Raw genomic sequence first — 26,722 nt, forward strand, 5'->3', positions numbered from 1 at the left:
AGAAGAGAGAGAGGGGGTAGAGAGAGAGAGAGGGGTAGGAGAGAGCGAGAGGGGGTAGAGAGAGAGAGAGGGGGGAGTGTGAGAGAGAGAGAGAGGGGGGTAGAGAGAGAGAGAGGGTAGAGAGAGAGAGAGGGGTAGAGAGAGAGAGGGGGAGTGTGAGAGAGAGAGAGAGGGGTAGAGAGAGAGAGGGGGAGTGTGAGAGAGAGAGAGGGGTAGAGAGAGGGGGAGTGTGAGAGAGAGAGAGGGGTAGAGAGAGGGGGAGTGTGAGAGAGAGAGAGGGGGTAGAGAGAGAGAGAGGGGGAGTGTGAGAGAGAGAGAGGGGTAGAGAGAGGGGGAGTGTGAGAGAGAGGGGGGTAGAGTGTGAGAGAGAGAGAGTGTGAGAGAAGTTGTGTGGGAGAGAGGGAGTGCGAGAGAAGGAGAGGGAGTGAGAGAGAGAGAGGGAGTGTGAGAGAAGTAGTGTGGGAGAAGGAGAGGGAGTGTGAGAGTGAGAGAAGGAGAGGGAGTGTGGGAGAGAGGGAGTGTGAGAGAAGGAGAGGGAGTGTGAGAGAAGGAGTGTGGGAGAGAGGGAGTGTGAGAGTGAGAGAAGGAGAGGGAGTGTGAGAGAAGGAGTGTGGAGAGAGGGAGTGTGAGAGAGGGAGTGTGAGAGAAGGAGTGTGGGAGAGAGGGAGTGTGAGAGGGAAGGGGCGGAGGGTGGTCCCAGCAGCTTCAGTCTGGAGCAGCGGCGCACGGAGCGGGGCAGAGGCCGGGAGAGGGGGCAGTTTGTGCGGCCGGGGAGGGCGGAGGGGCCGGGCTTTGGGGCTCTCACTGACGGGGCTGATGGCCGGGGCCTGCCGGCTGCTGCTGCTGCTGTCGGGCTGCTCGCTGTCCCTCCGGCCGGCCGGGGCTCAGGGCGGAGCGGGAGCGGCGGTGCCCGGGCCCGGGGAGCCCGGTGGGCTGGGGGCAGGTGATCCAGTGGGAGAACCGGGGCCGCCTCTACAGCCTGCTGAGCAGCGGCTCCCGCTACCTGCCGGCCGGCCCGGTGCAGCCCGCCGCCCGCCGCTGGCTGGCGGGATCCCGGCGGGCGGGCGGCACCGGGCGGCGCCAGGCGCCTTCCGCGCCCCCAGCGGGCGGCCTCGGGACGGTGCGGGGTCAGACCCGGCACCCGTTCGGCTTCGGGCAGGTGCCGGATAACTGGAGGCAGGGCACGGTGGGCGACCCCAGTCACACCCACCGTTACCCGGTGGCCGCCCGCCCGCGATCGTACCAACCCGCCGCCGCCGCGCTGCCGCCCAGCGAGCCCGCCTCCGACTACGGGGCGCCGCGGGCTTCCTTCGACGGCCTGGACGAGACCCTCGCTCAGCGGCGCCTGCCGCTGGGGGGCGGTGGCGCCGGAGGCTACCCCTACCCGGCCCGCGGCCGCTACGACGACCACCGGGAGAACGGCCCCCCTTACCGAGGGCAGGGCCACTTCGCCGGGCAGCCGAGGTACGCCGTGCCGCAGCAGCGGCCTGCCGCCTTCGACGCGCTCGACCGCAGGTACACGCACAGCCTGTACGACGAGAGCCGGGGCGAGCGCGCGTCGGCGTCCCTCTCGCTCCCTTCCGGCGCGGCGCCCTTCTCGCTGCCCTCCGGCGCGGCGTCGGCGCCCTTCTCGCTCCCGTCTGGCGCAGGCGGCGAACCCGCTCTCTCCTCCTCCGAGTTTGGCCAGCCCGCCTCCGAGGGTACCGGCTTCTACTACCCCTTCGGCCGCAACGTCCCGCTGGATTCATATCCTCCTCCTCCCGCCACGCAGAATCCAACGCTCCCGTCGACAACTCGGAACAGTACGCGCTCCGGCGAGTGGAGCCAGCGGCGGGACTGAACAACTGAGGCGACATCTTCCCCTCCCGCGTCTGGCCCTGGGCAGCGTGTACAGGCTGGACCAAACCGGCAGAGGTAACGCTCTTTTAAAATGTCTTCACCGGGTTGTCGAGCTTGGTTTCTGATGTTGGGGACAAAAATCTAACCCGAAATTACGAGCGGCTGGCTCGTTGGTCGAGGGGTATAATTCTCGCTGAGGGTAATCGCGTTACAATGCGAAAGGTCCTGGGTTCAATTCCCGGACCAGCTCGGAAACCTTTCGGGTGGCACAGCGGGTAGCGCTGCTGCTTCACAGCACCAGGGACCCGGGTTCGATTCCCGGTTCGGGTCACTGTCTGTTTGGAGTCTGCACGTACTCCCCGTGTCTGCGTGGGTTTCCTCCGGGTGCTCCGGTTTCCACCCACAGTCCGAAAGACATACTGGTTAGGTGCTAAAATTCTCCCTCAGTGTACCCAAACAGGCACCAGAGTGTGGTGACTAGGGGATTTTCACAGTAACTTCATTGCAGTGTTCATGTGAGCCTACTTGTGACACTAGTATATAATAAATATTTAATCTTCAACAATATATATATATTCCGTATCAAACCGGGTGGCACAGTGGTTAACACGGCTGCCTCAGAGCGCCAGGGACCCGGGTTCGATTCCCAGTTTGGGTCACTGTCTGTGCGGAATCTGCACCTTCTCCCCGTGTCTGTGGGTTTCCTCCGGGTGCTCGGGTTTCCTCCCACAGTCTGAAAGACGTGCAGGTTAGGTGGATTGGCCATGCTAAATTGCCGTTTAGTGTCAGGGGGACCAGCTAGGGTGAATTCATGAGACCCAAAGAGAAAATGCTGGAAAATCTCAGCAGGTCTGGCAGCATCTGTAAGGAGAGAAAAGAGCTGACGTTTCGAGTCCAGACGACCGTTTGTCAAAGCATTTTCTCGCATTTTCTCTCTTGGTTTCAGATTCCAGCATCCACAGTAATTTGCTTTTATAAATGCATGGGATTGTGGGGATAGGGCCTGGGTGGGATTGTAGTCAGTGCAGATTCGATGGGTTGAATGGCCTCCTTCTGCGATTCTAAGATATTGTTTTCTCTAAGCATGGTTGGAATTCTTCAAATGCTTGCCTGTCACATCTATTAATGATGTGGAGATGCCGGCGTTGGAGGTAAACACAGTCAGAAGTCTAACAACACCAGGTTAAAGTCCAACAGGTTTATTTGGTAGCAAACGCCACTAGCTTTTGGAGCGTGCTGTTCCTTCGTCAGGTGGAGTGGGAGAGTGCACATCTTCCACTCCACCTGACGAAGGAGCGGCACTCCAAAAGCTAGTGGCGTTTGCTACCAAATAAACCTGTTGGACTTTAACCTGGTGTTGTTGGGCATCTATTGCTGCCCAGTTCAGAGTCCACCTCCCCCCCCCCCCCCCCCCCCCTCCCCCCCCAAAAGCAGGCACACACTAATGAACAAGTTTATAAAAGGCCAAAGTCCATTTCTCATAGCTTCTTTCTTGAATAAATGTACTTCAGAGGGTGAGAATTAAAACACCTTCTGACTGGAATTTTCCCGTCGCGCCCGCCATGGGCGGCGGAACGTGCAAAAGATCCGTAGACCTCTGGCGGGATTTTCTGGTTTTGCGTTAGACAGTTACGTGGGTACGATGGGTATAGAGGGATATGGGCCAAATACAGGCAATTGGGACTAGCTTGGGGGTTTAAAAAAAGGGCAGCACGGACAAATTGGGCCGAAGGGCCTGTTTCGATGCTGTAAACCTCCATGACTAACTAGCTCTTCATGCTCCCGTTATTCGTTGCTGATATCAAATCCATATCGGAAATTAACTCTCATTAGTATTTGAGCAACGTTGTATCTGCTGAAAGGTGCAATGGTTTGATTTGATTTATTGCCACATTTGATTTATTATTGTCACATGTATTAGTGTACAGTGAAAAGTATTGTTTCTTGCCTGCTATGCAGACGTAAGTTCATAGAGAAGGAAAGGAGTTAAAGTTTATTTATTCGTTACAAGTAGGCTTACATTCAAATAGTAATGAAGTTACTGTGAAAATCCGGAGAGTGCAGAATGTAGTGTTACAGTCATAGCTAGGGTGTAGAGAAAGACCAACTTAATCCGAGGTGGGTCCATTCAAAACCCTGATGGCAGCAGGGAAGAAGCTGTTCTTGAGTTGGTTGATACCAACTCAAGAATAGCTTCTTCTCTGCTGCCATCATTTATTCCAGTGAAAAGTATTGTTTCTTGCGCGCTATACAGACAAAACAATCATAGAATCCCTACAGTGCAGAAGGAGGCCATTTGGCCCATCGAGCCTCCACTGCCCATCCAGACCCTATCCCCCTCACTCCATGTATTTACCCCCCTAATCCCCCTGACACTAAGGGTCAACCTAGCATGGCCAATTAACCTAACCGCACATCTTTGGAGTGTGGGAGGAAACCGGAGCATCCAGAGGAAACCCACGCAGACACGGGGAGAACATGCAGACTCCACACAGTCACCCAAGGCCGGAATTGAATCCAGGTCGTTGGAGCTGTGAGGCAGCTGTGTTAACCACTGTGCCACCCAAACAGCAGCGGTACTGGTGTTTAAAATGTGGGAAGAATTGTCAAGCTATGCTTGGTTTCTGCTGTTGGAACAGCATCTAATCAACCATTCAACCTAACATAAGTGAATGATTTGATTTGATTTATTATTGTCACACGTATTGGTATACAGTGAAAAGTATTGTTTCTTGCTGCGTTATACAGACAAAACAATATCACATAGGGGAAAAGGGGAGGGTGCAGAATATGGTTTTGCAGTTACAGTGATGAGACAGATCAGCTTAACATATGATACGACCTTTCAAAAGTCGGATGGCAGCAGGCAAGAAGCTGTTCTTGAGTCGGTTGGTATGTGTACTCAGACTTTTGTATCTTTTTCCCGACGAAAGGTGGTGGAATGAAAGGCGAGGAGCGTTTGAGGACTTTGGGTCTATACTCGATGGAGTTTAGAAGGATGAGGGGAGATCTTGTTGAAACTTACAGAATACTGAAAGGCCTGGATAGAGTGGACATGGGGAAGATGTTCCCATTAGTCATCCGCCAGAATGAAAGGATGACCCTTTAGAACCAAGAATTTCTTCAGCCAGAGGGTGGTGAATCTATGGAATTCATTGCCACAGGCTGTGGAGCACAGGTCATTGAGTGTATTTAAGACAGAGATAGATAGGTTCTTGATTGGTTAGGGGATCAAAGGTTATGGGGGAAAGGCGGGAGAATGGGGTTGCGAAACATTGGCCATGATCGAATGGCGGAGCAGACTCGATGGGCTGAATGGCCTAATTCTGCTCCTGTATTTTATGATCTTAAGGAAGAGGGTACATCCAGGGCGCGTGGGATCCTTGATTATGTTGGCGGTTTTTCCGAAGCAGGAGGGCTTGTCAACAGAGTCAATGGGTGGGTGGCTGGTTTGCGTGATGGATTGGGCTTCATTCACGACCCTTTGTAGGTTCTTGTGGTCTTGGGCAGAGCAGGAGCCATACCAAGCTGTGACACAACCAGAAAGAATGCTTTCAATGGTGCATCAATAAAGGTTGCTCTGGTTACGCAGCATCCAGCTCTCTTTTCTCAGTCAGGAAGGGGAAAAAAAGACATGCATTAACTTAAAACAAACGTTCAACTTCACTACTTCCCAAGCTCTTTACATCCAATCAAGAGCATTAGAATCATAGAATCCCTACAGTGCAGAATGAGATCATTCGGCCCATCGAGTCTGCACCGACCACAATCCTACTCAGGCCCTCTCTCCATAACCCCTAGCATTTACCCTAGCTAGTCCCCCAGACTCTAAGCGGCAATTTAGCCTGGCCAATCCTCTTAACCAACATATCTTTGGACTGTGGGAGGAAACTGGAGCACCCAGAGGAAACCCATGCGGACACGGGGAGAATGTGCAGACTCTGCACAGACAATGACCCAAGCCAGGAATTGAACCCAGGTCTCTGGCGCTGTGATGCAGCAGTGCTAACCACTGTGCCACCGTGCCGCCCTTTAAAAGTGTGTGTCACTCTTGTGGTGTGCTAATATCTGCACACAACAAGCTCCCACACTGATAATGACAGGATGATCTAACTGCAGTGATATTGGGTGTGAGATCTCTACAGACCAAGACACAGGAGAAGGTGGAGCCTCCTCTCTCTCTCTTCCCCCCCCCCCCCACTCTATTTTGAAAGAGGGCAGTGGGATATCTTATGCCCAGTTGAGATTGCGTTTACCTGAATGACTCCTTCAGTGAAATATTGGTGTACCAGCTGAAATTTTGTGTTCAAGTCTCTGAAATGGGAATTTAATGGGCGGCACAGTGGTTAGCACTGCTGCCTCACAGCGCCAGGACCCGGGTTCGATTCCCGGCTTGGGACACTGTCTGTGCGGAGTCTGCAAGTTCTCCCCGTGTCTACCTGGGTTTCCTCCGGGTTCTCTGGTTTCCTCCCACAGTCCGGAAGACGTGCTGGTCAGGTGCCTTGGCCGTGCTAAATTCTCCCTCAGTGTACCTGAACAGGCCCCGGAGTGTGGCGACTAGAGGATTTTCACAGTAACTTAATTGCAGCGTTAATGTAAGCCTATTTGTGACACTAATAAATAAACTTTAACAATGTGCCACCATATCATGAGTGCTCTTGCCAGAATCGTGAGCAATATATATATATTCCATTATCAAACTGGGACGATGGCACAGTGGTTAGCACTGCTCCCTCACAGTGCCAGGGACCTGGGTTCAATTCCCAGCTCGGGCCACTGACTGTGTGGAGTCTACACGTTCTTCCCCGTGTCTGCATGGCGACTAGGGAATTTTCACAGTAACTTAATTGCAGTGTTAATGTAAGCCTACTCGTGACACTAATAAATAAACTAAAACTAAACTGGAAGGCCACATGCAGTGGAGTTTCCCAGGGGTCGAATTAGGACATTGGTATTCAGTGAATGACTCTTGCAGAGAGCTAGCAAGGACGCGATGGGCTGGATGGCCTCTTTCTGTGCTGTCACGATCCGACGATTGAATCAATACAAAACCAAAAGAGTCATGGCAAATGTCTGGTTAACCTGGTTTTATACACGCAGATAGTCTTGGAATCCAATCTCCATGACATGGGGTCAGTCAGAGGTTAATTGTTTTTTGCGTGAGGGACGTTGTAAAATTGACAGCTGCTTCCAAATCTTTAGCTTCGGGTTAAGAAAAGTCAGCACGATATTTTAAAAATACTTCTGACATTTGGAACTACAGTTGTGAACTCGTAGCTACATGGGTATGTGGATACCTTTCCTCCCTGTGTTAAATTTTTGGTCGCAATTTAATGCCAACTTTTCCCATTGTAAATTCGTACGCCCACATTTCCAATCAAATTTCCCTATGTCAACTTTCAGTGTCACAGTTTGTTGATGAACCAGTTACATCACATTTTTCCTTTCCAAAGGAATCATAGAATCCCTCCAGTGCAGAAGAAGGCCATTCAGCCCATCGAGTCTGCATCAACTCTCTGGCAGGACACCTTTACCCAGTCCATATCCCCGTAACTCCACGTTGGTGGCACAGCGGGTCAGCACTGCTGCCTCACAGCGCCAGGGACCTGGGTTCGATTCCTGGTTTGGGTCACTGTCGGTGTGGAGTTTGCACATTCTCCCTGTGTCTGCGTGGGTTTCCTCCGGGTGCTCCGGTTTCCTCCCACAGTCCGAAAGACGTGCTGGTTAGGTGCATTGGCCGTGCTAAATTCTCCCTCAGTGTACCCGAACAGGCGTCGGAGTGTGGCGACTATGGGATTTTCACAGTAACTTCATTGCAGTGTTAATGTAAGCCTACTTGTGACACTAATAAATAAACTTAAATTTACTTTACTTTATTTACCCAGCTAATTCCCCGAACCTATATGCCTTTGGACCTTAAGGGGCAATTTAGCATGGCCAGTCCACTTAACCTGCACCTGGATTTCTGACTGTAGGAGGAAACCAGAATGCCCGGAGGAAACCCACGCAGACACGGGGAGAACGTGCAAATTCCCCACAGTCAGTCACCCGAGGCCGGAATCGAACCCAGGTCCCTGGCGCTGTGAGGCAGCAGTGCTAACCACGATGCCACCGTGCCATCCTAAAGTTAGGTTTATATATTTAGTTTAATTTACTGTCTTATTGTTAGTTTATTTAGTTTATTGTCTTATTGTCACAGTTTAGTTTACATACTTATTGTCACAAGTATGCTTACATTAACACTGCAATGAAAATCCCCTAGTCGCCACACTCCGGCGCCTGTTCGGGTACACTGAGGGAGAATTTAGCACGGCCAATGCACCCTAACCAGCACGTCTTTCCGACTGTGGACTCTCCTATGCAAATTGACAAAGCTCCCTTGTATTAGTTTGCTTTTGTGAACCTCTCATCTGTTTTAGCCACTAAGCCCTGATCACCACACTATCTATTGCCTTTTGGAGCAGATCGTTGTGGTTTAATGGGCCCTGAACTGATTGTTGAACATCTGACATGTGCTGAAAGAGACGCGAGACTCTTGTCTCTTTAAGATGCATTTTGGACGGCGCACAACAGGAGGACACGGAGTCTGAGTCCTGGCTTCCTCTCTGTTAGCTGAGTAAACAGTGAGGGACCCTGTGCAAAGTACAAAGAGCTACTGTGTGTGGTCAGGTTACGCACATCTGATTTGAGAAATAATGAATAGGAAGGTGCGTGTGTCCGAGGCTCTTTTCACCGTGACGTTGACTGAAATTCCACATCGGATTGTCACTCATAAACCCAATGAGGACGTCAGGAGAAACTCTTGTATGCGGAGAGTAGCTGGAATGTGGAGCCTGCTACCCACTGGGACAAATAGCAGGAATTAATTCGAGGGGGAGCAAGAAATGTACCTGTGGGAGGAAGAAATAGAAGGATATGGGCGGCACGGTGGCTCACAGCGCCAGGGACCCGTGTTCGATTCCCGGCTTGGGTCACTGTATGTGCGGATTCTGCGCGTTCTCCCCGTGTCTGCATGGGTTTCCTCTGAGTGCTCCGGTTTCCTCCCACAGTCCAAAGATGTGCGGGTTAGGTGCATTGGCCGTGCTAAATTCTCCCTTGGTGTCAGGGGCACTGGCAGGGAAAATACATGGGGTAATGGGGATAGGACCTGGGTGGGACTGTTGTCGGTGTCGTCTCAATGGGCTGAATGGCCTCCTTCTGCACTGTAGGGATTCTATGTCATTAACATCCGTACAGTCTATTTAGGGTGACACAGCGGTTAGCACTGCTGCCTCACAGGGACCCGGGTTCGATTCCCGGCTTGGGTCACTGCCTGTGCGGAGTCTGCACGTTCTCTCCGTGTCTGCGTGGGTTTCCTCCGGGTGCTCCGGTTTCCTCCCCCAGTCCGAAAGACGTGCTGGTTAGGTGCATTGGGCGTGCTAAATTCTCCCTCGGTGTAACCCGAACAGGCGCCGGAGTGTGGCGACTAGGGGATTTTCACAGCAACTTCATTGCAGTATTAATGTAAGCCTACTTGTGACACGAATGAATAAACTTTATTTGGGACAAATGTGTTTGAGATTTTATGCAATCATACCACAATTTCTGAAAGTGATTCGCTGTGCTTTAATCGAAGTTCTCTTTGTGGTACCCCAGTCGTAGATGGACACGCTGATTTCTGTTTTGGCGTAAGATTAGGCTGAATTCTAAGATCTCTGATGCCAGGAAGCTTTTGTATCTTAACTTCTATATTGTTGTTAGACATTGTATCCCATTTATTATCATAGAATCACTACAGTGCAGAAGGAGGCCATTCAGCCCATCGAGTCTGCGCCGACCACAATCCCACCCAGGCCCTATCCCCGTAACCCCATGCATTTAACCCTGCTAATCCCCCTGAAACTCCGGGTCAATTTAGCACGGCCAATCCACCTAACACGCACATCTGTGGAGAGTGGGAGGAAACCGGAGCACCCGGAGGAAACCCACGCAGACACGGGGAGCATGTGCCAAACTCCACACAGATTTGGGATCGAACCCGGGTCCCTGGCGCTGTGAGGTGGCAGTGCTAACTGTAGATGTATGGGGACAAAACGTCACCTGCTTGAGCCCCCAGCTGTCTCCCCCATTCTTGCTTGGACCTGCTGAAGTACGGATCCATGGCCAACAGTAAATGTAGATTCCTTTTTCATCTGAATTCCATCCTTAACCCACATCCGTGTTTCCGAGCGCAGGTTGGGATTGAGTAACCCGTTTGATAATTTGCCATACCTCTGTGAAAGGGGGAAGAATCAGAATGGACATAGAAAATAGAAGCAGGAGTAGGCCATTCGGCCCGTTGACCCCGCTCCGCCATTCATCGAGTCACAGAGATTTGAGACACAAACAGGCCCTTCAGCCCATCACGTCTGTGCCGGCCATCAAGCACCTGTCTATTCTTATTCCAATTTCCAGCGCTTGGTCCATAGCCTTGTTTCAAGTGCTCACCCAAATGTTTCTTAAAATATCATGTGGGTGCCCACCATTATAATCCCTTCAGGCAGCGATTTACCTTGCGTTAAGTACAATGGCCGGGATTCTCCCAAGGAAAAATTAAGTGCCCAACAGGTGGGGAAACGGGAGATTTTCCCGCCCTTTTTTTTGAGCGTACTAAGTGGAACGAATCTCCGGCACTCTGTGCTCTGCAGATTGCCTCAGCGGGATTCATGCTGGAAAGTGGGGGGAGGCGGACATATTGGGGGGGAGGGGAGGGGAGGGTCCATATCCCTCTCGACAGGCCGGAATCGGTGCTCTGAATGGGTCACTGCGCATGTGTCCATCTGTTAGTGGGGAGATTGATGCATGCGTGCCAAGTACTCATCCAGGTACTTTTTAAAGGATGTGAGGCATCCCATCTCCACCACCCTCCCAGGTAGCGCATTCCATACCCTCACAATCCTCTGGGTAAAAAAGATTTTCCTCAAATCCCCCCCCCCCACTAAACCTCCCACCCCTCACTTTTAACTTGTGTCCGCTCGTAACTAACCCTTCAACTAAGGGGAACAGCTGCTCCCTAATCCACCCTGTCCATGCCACTCGTAATCTTGAACACCTCCAACAGGTCGCCCCTCAGTCTTCTCTGCTCCAATGAAAACAACCCAAGCCTATCCAACCTCTCTTTATAACTTAAATGTTCCATCCCAGGCAACATCCTGGTAAATCCCCTCTGCGATCACATCCTTCTTATAATGTGGCGACCAGCACTGCACACACTACTCCAGCTGTGGCCCCACCAAAGTTCTATACAACTTCAACATGACTTCCCTGCTTTTGTAGTCTATACCCCTATTGATAGTCACGATTATAGTGAATGGTAGTGCAGGCTCGAACGGACTCCTCCACTTCCTATTTTCCATGTTTCTACGTATTCAAGGCTTAAGTTTGCCAAGAATCGAGCCCGTATCCTAAAACAAGAGTCAGGCACTTGATTCTGGGTTCCTCTGATGAGGAGGATCACAAAATTCACAAGCAGACCTCCATTGCAACTCTGGAGAACTTGCAAGTAAAGTAAAGTTTATTCATTAGTGTCACAAGTGGGTTTACATTAACACTGCAATGAAGTTACTGTGAAAATCCCCGAGTAGCCACACTCCGGCACCTGTTTGGAGGGAGAATTTAGCACGGCCGATGCACCTAACCAGCACGCCTTTCGGGACTGTGGGAAGAAATCGGAGCACCCGGAGGAAACTCATGCAGAGAATGTGCAGATTCCCCACACAGTGACCCGAGCCTGGAATCGAACCCGGGTCCCTGGTACTGTGAGGCAGCAGTGCGAACCACTGTGCCACCCGCAAACCAGAGTCTGGACTCTAGTCTTTTAGATTCGATTTGATTTATTATTGTCATTAGCATACAGTGAAAAGTATTGTTTCTTGCGCGCGATACGGATAAAGCATACCGTTCATAGAGAAGGAAACGAGAGAGTGCAGAATGTTACAGTCATAGCTAGGGTGTAGAGAAAGATCAACTTAATGCGTGGTAGGTCCATTCAAAAGTCTGGCAGCAGCAGGGAAGAAGGTGTTCTTGAGTCTTAACTTGTGCAAGTTAATGGTGAAAGACCTCAATGACATTATTTGTACCTCCTGGTGGAACAAAGCCCCCTTCTCTGCACTCCAGTAAATAACATTTTTGGATCTTGGCCCATGACTGCTAGATTCGTATCTGCGTTCGGATGAATACGAAGAAAAGCACTGATTTTCCACACATGGTTTACAGTTGAAATATCTAATGTGTAATCTTGTGACTGACGCGCAGTGATGGAAAGTTCCATTATGCGCACTAGTTGTTTACTCCAGCAGATTGTCAGCAAGCAACAAGCCTGACCCGGAATTAATGGCTGGATAGCGTGACTATTGACTGAATATTGTTTCAGAAAAGTAAAGGCAAAAGTGGTCTGAAATTGAGATAAATTGTTGTACCCCATAAGAACATAAGAAATAGGAGCAGGAGTAGGCCATCTAGCCCCTCGAGCCTGCCCCGCCATTCAATAAGATCATGGCTGATCTGAAGTGGATCAGTTCCACTTACCCGCCTGATCCCTATAACCCCTAATTCCCTTACCGATCAGGAATCCATCTATCCGTGATTTAAACATATTCAATGAGGTAGCCTCCACCACTTCAGTGGGCAGCGAATTCCAGAGATTCACCACCCTCTGAGAGAAGAAGTTCCTCCTCAACTCTGTCCCAAACTGACCCCCCTTTATTTTGAGGCTGTGCCCTCTAGTTCCAGCTTCCTTTCTAAGTGGAAAGAATCTCTCCACCTCTACCCTATCCGGCCCCTTCATTATCTTATAGGTCTCTATAAGATCCCCCCATAGCCTTCTAAATTCCAATGAGTACAAACCCAATCTGCTCAGTCTCTCCTCATAATCAACACCCCTCATCTCTGGTATCAACCTGGTGAACCTTCTCTGCACTCCCTCCAAGGCCAATATATCCTTCCGCAAATAAGGGGACCAATACTGTCCATCATTAGGACCGAGCTGTTTCAGCAACTTTCCTAACTCCTCCCTCCCTGGCTTCTATCTGCAAAGAGCCATGGGGCATTTAAAGCCAACATGTGGAATGCGGGTAATTACTATTGAAAAGCAATTTCAGTTGTGTTTTACAAAACAATCTTTAGAAGAGAAAAAAACAAAGTGTTAATTTTTTTTATTCGTTCATGGGATGTACAGCACAGAGAACATAGAACAGAGAACATAGAACATTACAGCGCAGAACAGGCCCTTCGGCCCACGATGTTGCACCGACCAGTTAAAAAAAAAACTGTGATCGAACCCCTTCAGCCCATTGTGCCTGCGCCGGTCAAAGATAGACCACCTAACTATTCTAGAATCATAGAATCCCTACAGTGCAGAAGGAGGCCATTCGGCCCATCAAGTCTGCACCGACCACAATTCCACCCAAGCCCTATCCCCTTCACTCCACACATTTACCCTGCTAGTCCCCCCAACACTAAGGTTGATTGGCCATGCCAAATTGACCCTAACCTGCAGATCTTTGGACTGTGGGAGGAAACCGGGGCACCCGGAGGAAACCCACGCAGACACGAGGAGAATGTGCAAACTCCACACAGACGGTGACCCAAGGCCAGATATGAACCCGGGTCCCTGGCGCTGTGGGGCAGCAGTGCTAACCGCTGTGCCACCGTGCCGTCCTAAGATAAAAGTAAATTACTGTGGGTGCAGGAATCTGAAACAAAAACAGAAAGTGCTGGAAAAACTCTTCATTTTATTTGGCCATTTTTAGTCATTTTCTTATTTTTTTCCACTTCTGAATCTTGCTTTCCCAATTCCCCATCCCCCAGGGCCAACTGCCACATTCCGCATTGGTCCTCTCTCAATCTCCACCTTTGTTCTGGCCGTTCACACATTCCGATCTCCTAATGGACGCTCTTAGCGCATTTTCTTACTTAGCCTTTATCATCACCATTCACTGTTGACATTTGATTTGATTTATTATTGTCACATGTATTAATATACAGTGAAAAGTATTGTTTCTTGCGCGCTACACAGACAAACCATACCATTCATAGAGAAGGAAAGGAGAGGGTGCAGAATGTAGTGTTGCAGTCATAGCTAGGGTGTAGAGAAAGATCAACTTAATGTTGATCAACTTAAAGAGCAACTTCAAAAGTCTGATGGCAGCAGGGAAGAAGCTGTTCTTGACTCTGTTGGTATGTAACCTCAGACTTTTGTATTTTTTTCCTGATGGAAGAAGGTGGAAGAGAGAATGTCCGGGGTGCGTGGGGTCCTTAATTATGCTGGCTGCTTTTCTGAGGCAGTGGAATGTGTAGACAGTGTCACTGAGTGGGAGGCTGGTTTGTGTGATGAACTGGGCTACATTCACGACCCTTTGTAGTTCCTTGCGGTCTTGGACAGAGCAGGAGCCGTACCAAGCTGTGATACAACCAGAAAGAATGCTTTCTATGGTGCATCTGTAAAAGTTAGCGAGAGTTGTAGCGGACATGCCAAATTTCCTTAGTCGTCTTAGAAAATAGAGGTGTTGGTGGGCTTTCTTAACTATAGTGTTGGCATTTATATCTCCTTTGTCCAATTACAGCCCTCCCCCCACACTCAGTATAAATCATACCCTATTTTCTTTCTCGTTAGCTCTTACGAAGGGTCATCCTGATTCGAAACCTTGGCTCTATTCTTTCTCCACAGGTGCTGTCAAACCTGCTGAGTTTTTCCAGCATTTTCTGTTATTGTAACTATTTTAACCCCAATTCCCGGCCCTGGCATCGCAAGTGCACATCTAAATACTTCTTCAATGTTATGAGAGTCTCTTCCCCCACTACCCTTTCAGGCAGTGAGATCCAGAGTCCCACCAGCCTCGGGGTGGAAAAAGTTTTTCCTCACATCCCCTCTGAACCTCCTGCCCCTTACCTTAAATCTATGCCCCCCCCCCCCCCCCCCCCCGGTCATTGATTCCTACAGTAAGAAGTTTAACAACACCAGGTTAAAGTCCAACAGGTTTATTTGGTAGCAAAAGCCACACAAGCTTTCGGAGCTCCAAGCCCCTTCTTCAGGTGAGTGGGACTTTCCCACTCACCTGAAGAAGGGGCTTGGAGCTCCGAAAGCTTGTGTGGCTTTTGCTACCAAATAAACCTGTTGGACTTTAACCTGGTGTTGTTAAACTTCTTACTGTGTTTACCCCAGTCCAACGCCGGCATCTCCACATCATTGATTCCTACACCAAGGGAAAAGTTTTCTTCCTGTCTATCTGTGCCCCTCGTAATTTTATACCTCTCAATCGTGTCCCCTCTCGGACTCCTCTGCTCCAAGGAAAACAACCCCAGTCTATCCAATCTCTCTTCACAACTAAAACTCTCCAGCCCAAACAACGTCCTGGTAAATCTCCTCTGCACCTTTCCAATACTATTACCTCCCTCCTATAATGTGGATTCCAGAACTGCACACAATACCCCAGCTGTGGCCTAACCAGCATTTTATATAGCTCTAACATCACGTCCCTACTCTTAAACTCCATGGCTAAAAAAGACAAGTGTACTAAATTCCTTCTTATCCACTTTAGTCACATTAAGGGACCGGTGTACATGCATGCCAAGGTTTGATTTGATTCGATTTGATTTATTGTTGTCACATGTATTAACATACAGTCAAAAATATTGTTTCTTGCACGCTATACAGGCAAAGCATACCATTCATAGAAAAAGAAACGAGAGAGTGCAGAATGTAGTGTTACAGTCATAGCTAGGGTGTAGAGAAAGATCAACTTCATGCGAGGTAGGTCCATTCAAAAGTCCTGACAGCAGCAGGGAAGAAGCTGTTCTTGAGTCGGATGGTGCGTGACCTCAGACTTTTGTATCTTTTTCCCGAAGGAAGAAGGTGGAAAAGAGAATGTCCGGGGTGTGTGGGGTCCTTGATTATGCTGACTGCTTTTCCGAGGCAGCGGGAAGTGTAGACAGAGTCAATGGATGGGAGGCTGGTTTGCGTGATGGATTGGGCTACATTCACGACCTTTTGTAGTTCCTTGCGGTCTTGGGCAGAGCAGGAGGCATACCAAGCTGTGATACAGCCAGAAAGAATGCTTTCTATGGTGCATCTGTAAAAGTTGGTGAGAGTCGTAGCTGACATGCCAAATTTCCTTAGTCTTCTGAGAAAGTAGAGGCATTGGTGGACTTTCTTAACTATAGTGTCGGCGTGGGGGGACCAGGATAGGTTGTTGGTGATCTGGACACCTAAAAACTTGATGCTCTCGGCCCTTTCTACTTCGTCCCCGTTGATGTAGACAGGGGCATGTTCTCCTTCACGCTTCCTGAAGTCGATGACAATCTCCTTCGTTTTGTTGACATTGAGGGAGAGATTATTGTTGCTGCACCAGTTCACCAGATTCTCGATCTCATTCCTGTACTCTGTCTCGTCATTGTTTGATCTGATCCTTAGGTCTTCCGTTCATCATGTATTCCCTTGCCTTGTTTATTCTGCATCACCTCAGACTTACCTGAATTGAATTCCTTGTTGGATGTGGGCGTTGCTAGCTAGGCCAAGCCAACTCCCCATTTTCACAAAGTAAACCAGCCGAATGTTCGCCGTGCAAAGGACAAGTTTTGATTTTTCATAAAACCCCTACAAGTGCAGAAGGAGGCCATTTAGCCCATCGAGCCTGTAACTGACTCTCTGAAAGAGCATTCCACCCTGGCCCAGTCCTATCCCTGTAACCCCACACATTTCCCGATTTGCGAATCCATCCAATCCACACACCTTTGGACTGTGGGAGGAAACCGGAGCGCCCGGAGGAAACCCACGCAGACACGGGGAGAGCGTGCAGACTCCACACAGTGAGCCGAGGCTGGGAATCGAACCTGGGTCCCTGGTGCTGTGAGGCAGCAGTGCTAACCACCGTGCCGCCCGGGTAGGTGCGGAAAGGATGTTTTCCCCCGACTGAGGTCTCTTGAAACAAGGGACACAATCAGAGTAAAGGGCTGAGATGGGGAGGAATTTCTTCACTCAGAGAGTGGTGAACCTCAGGAATTCTCTACGCCAGAGGAAGTTCAGTTATTGAGAATATGCAAGACAAACAATCAATTGATTTCTGAGGGTCACATAGAACGAAATATAGATGATCTAGTTAAATGAGGGAGCAGGCTTGAGGGGCTGAATGGCCTATTCCTATGTTCCTTTATTCCCACAATCTTAACAGGTTTGAGAACCCAAGTGGCCCACCTCCCATTACTAAGACCAATTCTGAGTCTTAGAACACATTGGGTGTTGCACATACATTGCAACATGACAACACCAGGTCAGCTTTCCTGATTGGGGATTATTAGGAACTCGGAACTAAATTAAAGAATAGGTACTTGAGGGTTATAATCAAAGGAAGGATGTGCTGGCCTTGGAGAGGGTCCAGAGGAGGTTCACGGGAATGAAAGGCTTGATGTATGAGGAGTGTTTGAGGACTCTGGGTCTGTACTCGATGGAGTTTAGAAGGATGAGGGGGGATCTCATTGAAACTCAGAGAATACTGAAAGGCCTGGATAGGGTGGACGTGGAGAAGATGTTTCCATTAGTGGGAGAGACTAGGATCCGCGGGCACAGCCTCAGAGTAAAGGGACGGCCCTTTAGAACCGAGATGAGGAGGAATTTCTTCAGCCAGAGGATGGTGAATCTGTGGGCATCGTTGCCACAGATGGCTGTGGAGGCCAGGACATTGAGTGTCTTTAAGACTGAGATAGGTTGTTGATTGGTAAGGGAAAGGTTACAGGGGGGAAAAAGGGTGAGAATGGGGTTGAGAAACTTATTAGCCGTGATTGGATGGCGGAGCAGACTCGATGGGCCGAATGGCCTAATTCTGCTCCTATATCTTGTGGCCTTAAGTGTAATGGTTGATATGTAAGCAAAGGAGCTTACAAAAGTCTGCTTCAAATAAGTTACGGCCTTCATCCACACTTGTTGCTGATTTCCCTCATCAACATTTTTCAGATTCCACACCATCTTTGCAGGGAATCTGCTAGCAGTGCTAAATTCGTGTTGTCTTGACCTGCTCCATGCCTGAGGGCAATGGAAACATCGTTTGTTTCAAACCTTCAAAAACGTTTCTCGAGCCTCTTGCAACTGGTCTCTTTCAACAGCAAAGGCATTTTAACCTTGGTTTGCTATTTCTAACGGGTGGCCAATGTAATTTTGAATTGTTCTGTGTTTGATTGATTGTGTGAGTCTGTTTACTGTTGACGCTCACTGTGCTCGACTTGAGTAAGCCCAGATGTGGACTCGGAGAAAAGTAACAAGCTGTAGAAAGAGCTTGTAGACACGTGAATGAACTTGTTACACACAGGGGGAGGGATTTTACGATCTCGCTCGGGCGAGGTTCCTAAAATCCCACCCAAGGCCAACGGAGAATTCCGTTCTGTGAGCCTCGCCCGCCCCGATCTGTACGATGGGTGGACAACTCGACCATTCGCACAAACTCAAAATCTTCCTTGGGGAGATAATCATAGAATCCCTACAGTGCAGAAGGAGGCCATTCGGCCCATCGAGCCTGCACTGACAACAATTCCAACCAGACCCGATCCCCACAACCACAAATATTTACCCAGCCAATCCCCTTAACACTAAGAGGCAATTCACCTAACCTGCACACTTTTGGACTGTGGGAGGAAACCGGAGCACCCGGAGGAAACCCACGCAGACACAGGGAGAATGTGTGGACTTCACACAGTCACCTGGTGGCACAGTGGTTAGCACCGCTGCCTCATAGCGCCAGGGACCCGTGTTCGATTCCCGGCTTGGGTCACTGTCTGTGAAGAGTCTGCATATTCTCCCCATGTCTACGTGGGTTTCCTCCGGGTGCTCTGGTTTCCTCCACAGTCCGAAAGATGTGCTGGTTAGGGTGCATTGGCCGTGCTCAATTCTCCCTCAGTGTACCCGAACAGGCGCCGGAGTGTGGGTGACTGGGGGATTTTCGCAGTAACTTCACTGCAGTGTTAATGTAAGCCTACTTGTGATAAATAAACTTTTAAACCCAAGCCGGGAATCGAACCCGGGTCCCTGGCGCAGTGAGGCAGCAGTGCTAGCCACTGTGCCACCGTGCCGCCCTTAAGATCAGGCAGAGCCTTGAGCTGAATAGGGATTGGAGGGCAGAGGGTTATTGTAGGCGGGAAGCTGAAGTATGTAATGCTGCGTTCTGTAAATAAACCAAACCTCACCAGCTGGCTTGGGATGCGTTTAACAGCAAGGCGTGTGCTTTGTGTATCATCCCATCCATTGATATGAAATTTAGCATGAAAACTCATTTGGCTACATATGCCATTTAAACCAGGCTTGTAATTATAAACACACACATGATAGTCAAGTGACAATTAAACATTTTCTGTTGCTTACCAAATGATATGATTTTTTTTGGAAAAAGAATTCCCCTCGAGTTGACAAGACCTTGGTTTCTCTTAACTTAATATGTTACCTTACGTTTAGAATGTATAATCAGAATAGCAAATTAAACTACAGCAGGTATGTAATTAGTAATATCGCATGTTTGTTTTACTCTCCCGCACAGTCACACACACAAATGCAGAGCCCTCTCTGTTTAAATCAAAGTCAGTGAAAGTATTTCCTGAATAAAGCATTTGAAACGCATTCTCCCATTTCCCTTCAAATTATTTTGAGTCAATCAACGGGTGACATGGTGGCACCGTGGTTAGCGCTGCTGCCTCACAGCGCCAGGAACCTGGGTTCGTTTCCCGGCTTGGGTCACTGTCTGTGCGGAGTTTGCACGTTCTCCCCATGTCTGCGTGGGTTTCCTCCGGGTGCTCCGGTTTCCTCCCACAGTCTGAAAGACGTGCTGGTTAGGGTGCATTGTCCCGAACAGGCGTCGGACTGTGGCGACTAGGGGAATTTCACAGTAATTTCATTGCAGTGTTAATGTAAGCCTTGCTTGTGACTAATAAATAAACTTTACTTTAATTCATTTTTGAATGCAGAAAAAGTCATTAAAGGAACTAGCTACGTTCTAACCGCTTGACTCGCCGGTGAGACCACATTTGAAATATTGTGAGCAATTTTGGGCCCCGTACCTAAGGAAGGATGTGCCAGCCTTGGAGAGGGTCCAGAGGAGGTTCACGAGAATGATCCCGGGAATGAAAGGCTTGATGTATGAGGACGGTTTGAGGAGTCTGGGTCTGTACTCGATGGAGTTTAGAAGGATATGGGGGGATTATTGTTGAAACTTACAGAATACTGAAAAGCCTGGATAGAGTGGACGTGGGGAAGATGTTTCCATTAGTAGAAGAGACTGGGATCCGAGGGCACAGCCTCAGAGTAAAAGGACGACCCTTTAGAACCGAGATGAGGAGGAATTTCTTCAGCCAGAGGATGGTGAATCGATGGAATTCATTGCCACAGAAGGCTGTGGAGGCCAGGTCATTGAGTGTATTTAAGACAGAGACAGATAGGTTCTTGATTGGTAAGGGGATCAAAGGTAACCGGAGGGGAAAAAGTGGAAGAGTGGGGTTGAAAAACTTATCAGCCATGATTGAATGGCAGAGCAGACTCGATGGGCCGAATGGCCTGATTCTGCTCCTATATGTTATGCTCTTATGGATCTGGGGATGTTACTTTGACTACACACGCTTTGACCCTTAAGGTATACTCACCACATTAATTCGAAATATTGGACCTAATTTTAACTCCAGTTGCGAATGAGTTAAAATCTCCCCAAATATGTGCAGCTCAGGCGTTTCAGTAAGAATTTGAACGGCAGTATTAGAAGACATTAAAAGCAATTCCATTGATAAATTTGACCGTGTTATTGCAAAATATGCATTTTTGAAGTATTTCATATAAATTTGCAGCATGAAAGATGTAAAATGGCAGTGAATTCTTTGGGGGGGTGAAAATATAATTATTTCGACCAACTGTGACAGTGAAAGTTGACATAGGAAAATCTGAGTTGGAATGTGGATTTAAGAATGGTACACTGGTTAGCACTGCTGCCTCACAGTGCCACTGACCTGGGTTCGATTCCGGCCTCGTGTATCTGTGCGGAGTCAGCACATTCTCCCAGTGTCTGCGTGGGTTTCCTCCGGGTGCTCCGGTTTCCTCCCACACTCCAAAGGTAGAATACTGGAATGGCTCCAGTGCAGAAGCAGGCTATTCGGCCCATCAGGGCCTGCACTGATAACAATCCCACCCAGCCCCTATCCCTGTAAGACCACGTATTTACCCTAGCTAATCCCACTGACACTAAGGGGCAATTTAGCATGGGCAATCATCCTAATCCGCACATCTTTGGATTGGGAGGAAACCGGAGCACCCGAAGGAAACCCATGCAGACACGGGGAGAACGTGCAAACTCCACACAGACAGTCACCCAAGGCCGGAATTTAACCCGGGCCGCTGGCACTGTGAGGTAGCAGTGCTAACCACTGTGCCGCCATGCCACCCTAACTCATGCGGGTTAGGTTGATTGGCCATGCTAAATTGCCCTTTAGTGTCAAGGGCATTCGCAGGGTAAATGCGTAGGGTTACGAGGATAGAGCCTAGGGTGGGTCTGTTGTGGGTGCAGGCTCTATGGGCCTGTCTTCCTTCTGCACTGTAGATATTCTATGATTCTATAATTACAAGAATATTTGATTTGATTTTCTTGATTTGATTTATTATTGTCACATGTATTAGTTGAAAAGTATTGTTTCTTGCGCGCTATACAGACAAAGCATACCATTCATAGAGAAGGAAAGGAGAGAGTGCAGAATGTAGTGTTACAGTCATAGCTAGGGTGTAGAGAAAAATCAACTTAGTGTGAGGTAGGTCCATTCAAATGAAAAGTTGGCATTAGATTGCGACAAAAAAACTTGGGTCGCCTCGCTGAATTTTTAGTTAATCAACGGAGGGTAATTTGGGAAGAAGATATGTAAGTCTGTTGGTGCAAAGGAGTTTCCCATCAGTCTCAACTGGATAAAGTGAACGTGAGCAGCACCGCCACTGGTAGGATGGTGTAATTACAGTGTGACATGTTTACATAGGCATTTCCATTATAAATGTCGACATGGGTTTTTTTTTAAAAACATGAAAGATTTGACGATATGAAATATTTCTTTTATTGAAAGCAGTTGGAAGATTTTTAAGAGGTTGCGCTGTTTCAACCCTTCCCATATTAATATCCTGTTGCTTTACTCTGGCTAGCATGATCAGTATTTGAGAAACTGCCCATTACTGTCTGCAATGTACCTTACATACTAGGAGCTTGGGGGATAATTGTGTTTAGTGAATGCCGAATGTAGATCGTGGATTTACTTATCTCATTCAGGAGTCATAGGGTCATTTAAAGCGCATTCAGCCCATCAAATCTATACCCGCTTCCCTTAAAGCAATTAGTCCCATTCGCCCAGTCTTATCTCCTAATATTTCAATATTAAGTGAGGAAATGACTTTACATTCAAGCAGAATTCAACAACATAACCTCTGCTACGGTGGCACAATGGTTAGCACTGCTGCCTCACAGCGACCCGGGTTCGATTTCGGCCTTGGGTCACTGTCTGTGCGGAGTCTGCACATTCTCCCCGTGTCTGCGTGGGTTTCCTCTGGGTGCTCCGGTTTCCTCCCACAGTCCAAAAGACATGCTGGTTTGGTGGATTGGCCGTGCTAAATTCTCCTTCAGTGTACCCGAACAGGCGCCGGAGTGTGCCGACTAGGGGACTCTGCACAGACAGTGACCCAAGCCGGGAATCAAACCCAGGTCCCTGGCACTGTGAGTCAGCAGTGCTAACCACTGTGCCAATGTGGACATGGGGATTTTTAAAATGAAAAAAAAAAATTGGCATAAAAATGTGAAAGATGCGAAATTGGAAGATTTTTAATATTGTTATGGTTCAGGTTAGAAATCCAAAGTGTTTTATGAGGCCTGCCTGAATCATAACTTTTGCATCCTGAATTTGGCTGGGATAAGCATGATGTTTTCCACTTCAGGCGTGATTCAAATGACCCACTAGGGAGCTTTTATCAAACAAAGTTTATTTAAGAATATAGTTAACATGTAAAGAAAGAAAATTAGCAAGAACTTCTAACGATTACCAAACAAGAAACAAAACAACCACTATAATGTATAACCCGTAACAAAGATATCTAATGTGTTCCAATCAAACCAAAACCCTTGCCATAGACAAAACCCTTGAAACAGGTTCAATACAGCAAAGTCCACTGCTCACGTGATAACAGAAAATGAGTCCTTTGGTTGAAGCCTGCAGTTCTCTGCATTCATTCCGAACAGTTTGCTTCCCAATACACCAGAGACACTCTGCTCCAGCCCCCAACAACAGCAGATTCTCACCCTTCAGGAAAACAAGATCTTGTTTTCAGCTAACCAGCAGAATTTTCAAAACATCACGGAGAGAGGGAAAACACTTCTTTTCAGCTTGCAGTCCCTTCTAAAACTAAAACTCGAACCTGCAGCTCCAAACTGAAAATGAAAAAAAAAACTTAAACACATGACCGTCCTCCTAACAACAATGCAGGGTTGTAAAACTAATCCCAGAGTAAACACAAACAACCCAATTTAAGTCACTTAAGTAGCAATAAAAAGACTCATCGCAGACAGCCCGGCAGCAATGACATCACTGAAGCTGTGAGGGCCGCAGGAATCATGTTTTAAAAAGACCTTTCTTAAAGGGACACTAATGTCACAATATAAATGGATTGTTCTGTTTCAACCCTCCCCAGATTAATATCCTATTGCTTTACTCTGATCAGGTCCTGGGGAAATGCCCGGAATTTTCAGCAATTTGCTTACCACGTTTGGGTGAGATGCGGGTTTCCTTGTGGCGGGGCTGGTGAGCCATTGTAGCTTGGTTCATGCCGTCGGGACCGGAAAATCCCTCCGGCATGAAGGGCTGGAAAATTACCCCTGGATATCTCAATTGCCAAAAGAGATTCTCTGGTCATTATTACATTGCTGTCTATGGGAGCTTGCAATGTGCATGTTGGCTGTGGGAGCCAATAGATCGACCCTAGAGTACACCTGGAATACCGTGTTCAGTTTGGAGTGTCACATCTCAGGAGGTATATATATCGGCCTTGGAGGGAGTGCTGGGTGGCTTTACCAGAATTACACCTGAACTTCAAGAGTTAAATCACAAGGTGAGATTACAGGAGCTTGGATCTTACTTGCTAGAATTTAGAAGTTTATGAGTCATTCGATTGATGGTTTCAAGATATTAAGGGGAACGGATAGAGTGCGGTAAACCATCTCTGGTATTTGAGCAATGTAGCTCTAGGAGACATAGGGTGGGATTTTTGAGCCGCGATCTCCCCAGGGCTAGGAATTCCAGCCGAGGTCAATAGACCTTTGCATGGTCCACACCACAGCCTCCCCTCCGCTCCCCGGCCGCTACGATTCCTGTGATGGGCAGGGCGGTAAAATTCCGGCTGTAGGGTGGGATTTCCCAGCCGCACTCGCCCCAAGGCTGGAAATTCTCACCCAAGGTCAATGGACCGGTAGCACAGTGGTTAGCACTGCTGCCTCACAGCTCCAGGGACCTTGGTTCGATTCCCGGCTTGGGTCACTGTTGGTGTGGAGTTTGCGCATTCTCCCCATGCCTGCGTGGGTTTTCTCCGGGTGCTCCAGTTTCCTCCCACAGTCCAAAGATGTGCAAGTTAGGTTGATTGGCCATGATAAATTGCCCATAGTGTCCCGGGATGTGTAGGTTAGAGGGATTAGCTGGGTAAAGGTATGGGATTGTGGAGATGGGGCCTAGGGTGGGATTGTTGTCGGTGGGCCGAATGGCTCCTTCTGCACTGTAGGGTTTCTGTGATTCTATGACCTTTGCATGGTCCACCCCCCCTCCCCCCCCCCGTCCACTATAATTCCCGTGGTGGACGGGGTGGTACAATTCCAGCCATAGGGCGGGATTTTCCAGCCGCACTCACCCCAAGGCTGGGAATTCCCACCTGGAGTTAATGAACCTTTGCACAGTCCACCCCCCTCCACCCGCTACGATTCCCGCGATGAGTGGGATGGGAAAATTCCAGCCACAGTCTAAAAGAATTTGAGCCAGATCTTTCAGGCTTGAAGCTAAAAGCTTCACTGCCCACAAAGGGTAGTCAGAGATGTGGAACATTCTGTCATGAATGTCAGTCGAAGCTAAGTCAGATTGTTCATTTTAAATCTGGGTTTGATGGATTGCTTTTATTATTAAGCGATCACAGGCAGCGGGGCATGATGGGCAGATGGAGTTGGGTCAATACTCTATGACCTCATGACCCTTTGATAAGTCAGCCATGATCTCATTGAGTGGATCAGACTTGAGGGGTGAAATAATTATCTTCACCTATCTTTCTGTGGTCAAACGCGTGATTCTTAACTATCCAAGAACAATGTCACTTGTCACTCACACTGGACTCCTTGCCTTGAAGTGATGAGTCAGATACTAAGCCAAGCATAAAATATCGCAGTCACTGCTGCTTCCCAGGGCAGTTAAAAAAATCAGAGGAATCAAAATACCTCTGGGTGCTGTTCCCATACAGTGTTGAGTACGGTGGCACAAGCGGCTAGCGCTGCTGCCTCACAGCGCCAGGGACCCCAGTTCGATTCCTGGCTTGGGTCACTGTCCGTGTGGAGTCTGCCCGTTCTCCCCGTGTCGGCGTGGGTTTCCTCCGGGTGCTCCTGTTTCCTCCCACAGTCCGAAAGACATGCTGGTTAGGTGCATCGGCCATGCTAAATTCTCCCTCAGTGTACCCAAACAGGCGCCGGAGTGTGGCGACTAAGGGATTTTCACAGTAACTTCATTGCAGTGTTAATGTAAGCCTACTTGTGACTAATAAATAAAATTCAGCATTGACATAACTTTAATGCCAGTGTGTAATTCAGACACGAGATTTGCTCAGTGTTGCTGAGCAATATTTAGTGCAGATTGTATTCATCGAATCATAGAATCCCAACAGTGCAGGAGGAGGCCATTCGGCCCTTCGAGACTGCACCAACCACAATCTCACCCAACCCTATTCCCGTAACCCCATGTGTTTACACTGCAAATGCCGCTGACACTAGGGTCAATTTAGCATGGCCAGTCCACCTAACCCGCACATCTTTGGACTGCGGGAGGAAACCGAAGCACCCGGAGGAAACCCACGCAGACACGGGGAGAACGTGCAGACTCCACACAGACAGTGACCCAAGCCGGGAATCGAACCCAGTTCCCTGGCGTGAGGCAGCAGTGCTCTTAAATGACCCAAGGCATGGTCTGCTCACAATGTATTAATTTCACAGTAACTTCATTGCCGTATTACTGTAAGCCTACTCGTGACACGAATACATAAACTTTGAAGGCTCCTTCAGTGTACCCGAACAGGTGCCGGAGTGTGGCGACTGGGGGATTTTCACAGTAACTTCACTGCAGTGTTAATGTAAGCCGATTTGTGACACTAATAAACAAACTTAAACTTGAAGACGAAGCGGGAATGTGACCTGGGATTGGCCCTTATCTCCCGATTCCCACCACCGGAAGCAAAATTCTTCCCACAGCTCTTGATTGGGGAAAGTGGGGGGGGGGGGGGGGTTTCCTCCCACACTCCAAAGATGTGTGGGTTAGGTTGATTGGCCATGCTAAATTGCCCCTTAGTGCCAGGGGCAATTGCAGGGTAAACACATGGGGTTACGGGAAAAGGGCTTGGGTGGGATTGCTGTCAGTGCAGTCTCGATGGGCCAAATGTTCTCCTTCTGTGCTGTTGGGATTCTGTGAATACAACCTGCACTAAATATTGCTCAGGAACACTGAGCCAATGGTGTGTCTGAGTCCTGGTGGCACAGTGGTTAGCACTGTTACCTCACAGCACCAGGGACCCCGGTTCGATTCAAGGCTTGGGTCACTGTGTGGAGTTTGCACGTTCTCCCTGCGTTTGCATAGGTTTCGCTCT

At 48.8% G+C, this 26,722-nt stretch overlaps 1 protein-coding gene across 1 annotated transcript in view; it reads left to right on the forward strand.

Annotated features, from left to right (window-relative positions):
* The first annotated feature begins 988 nt into the window (after positions 1-988).
* The window catches only part of LOC144480538 (lysyl oxidase homolog 1-like), a 69,167-nt gene continuing 43,433 nt past the window's right edge, over positions 989-26,722 (forward strand). Inside the window, exon 1 of the mRNA XM_078200104.1 lies at positions 989-1,914. The gene's annotated coding sequence lies outside the window, so the exon portion shown is untranslated. The remainder of the gene's footprint in view (positions 1,915-26,722) is intronic.

Source organism: Mustelus asterias, chromosome 29 (assembly GCF_964213995.1).
Source record: "Mustelus asterias chromosome 29, sMusAst1.hap1.1, whole genome shotgun sequence".
Lineage (NCBI taxonomy): Eukaryota > Metazoa > Chordata > Chondrichthyes > Carcharhiniformes > Triakidae > Mustelus > Mustelus asterias.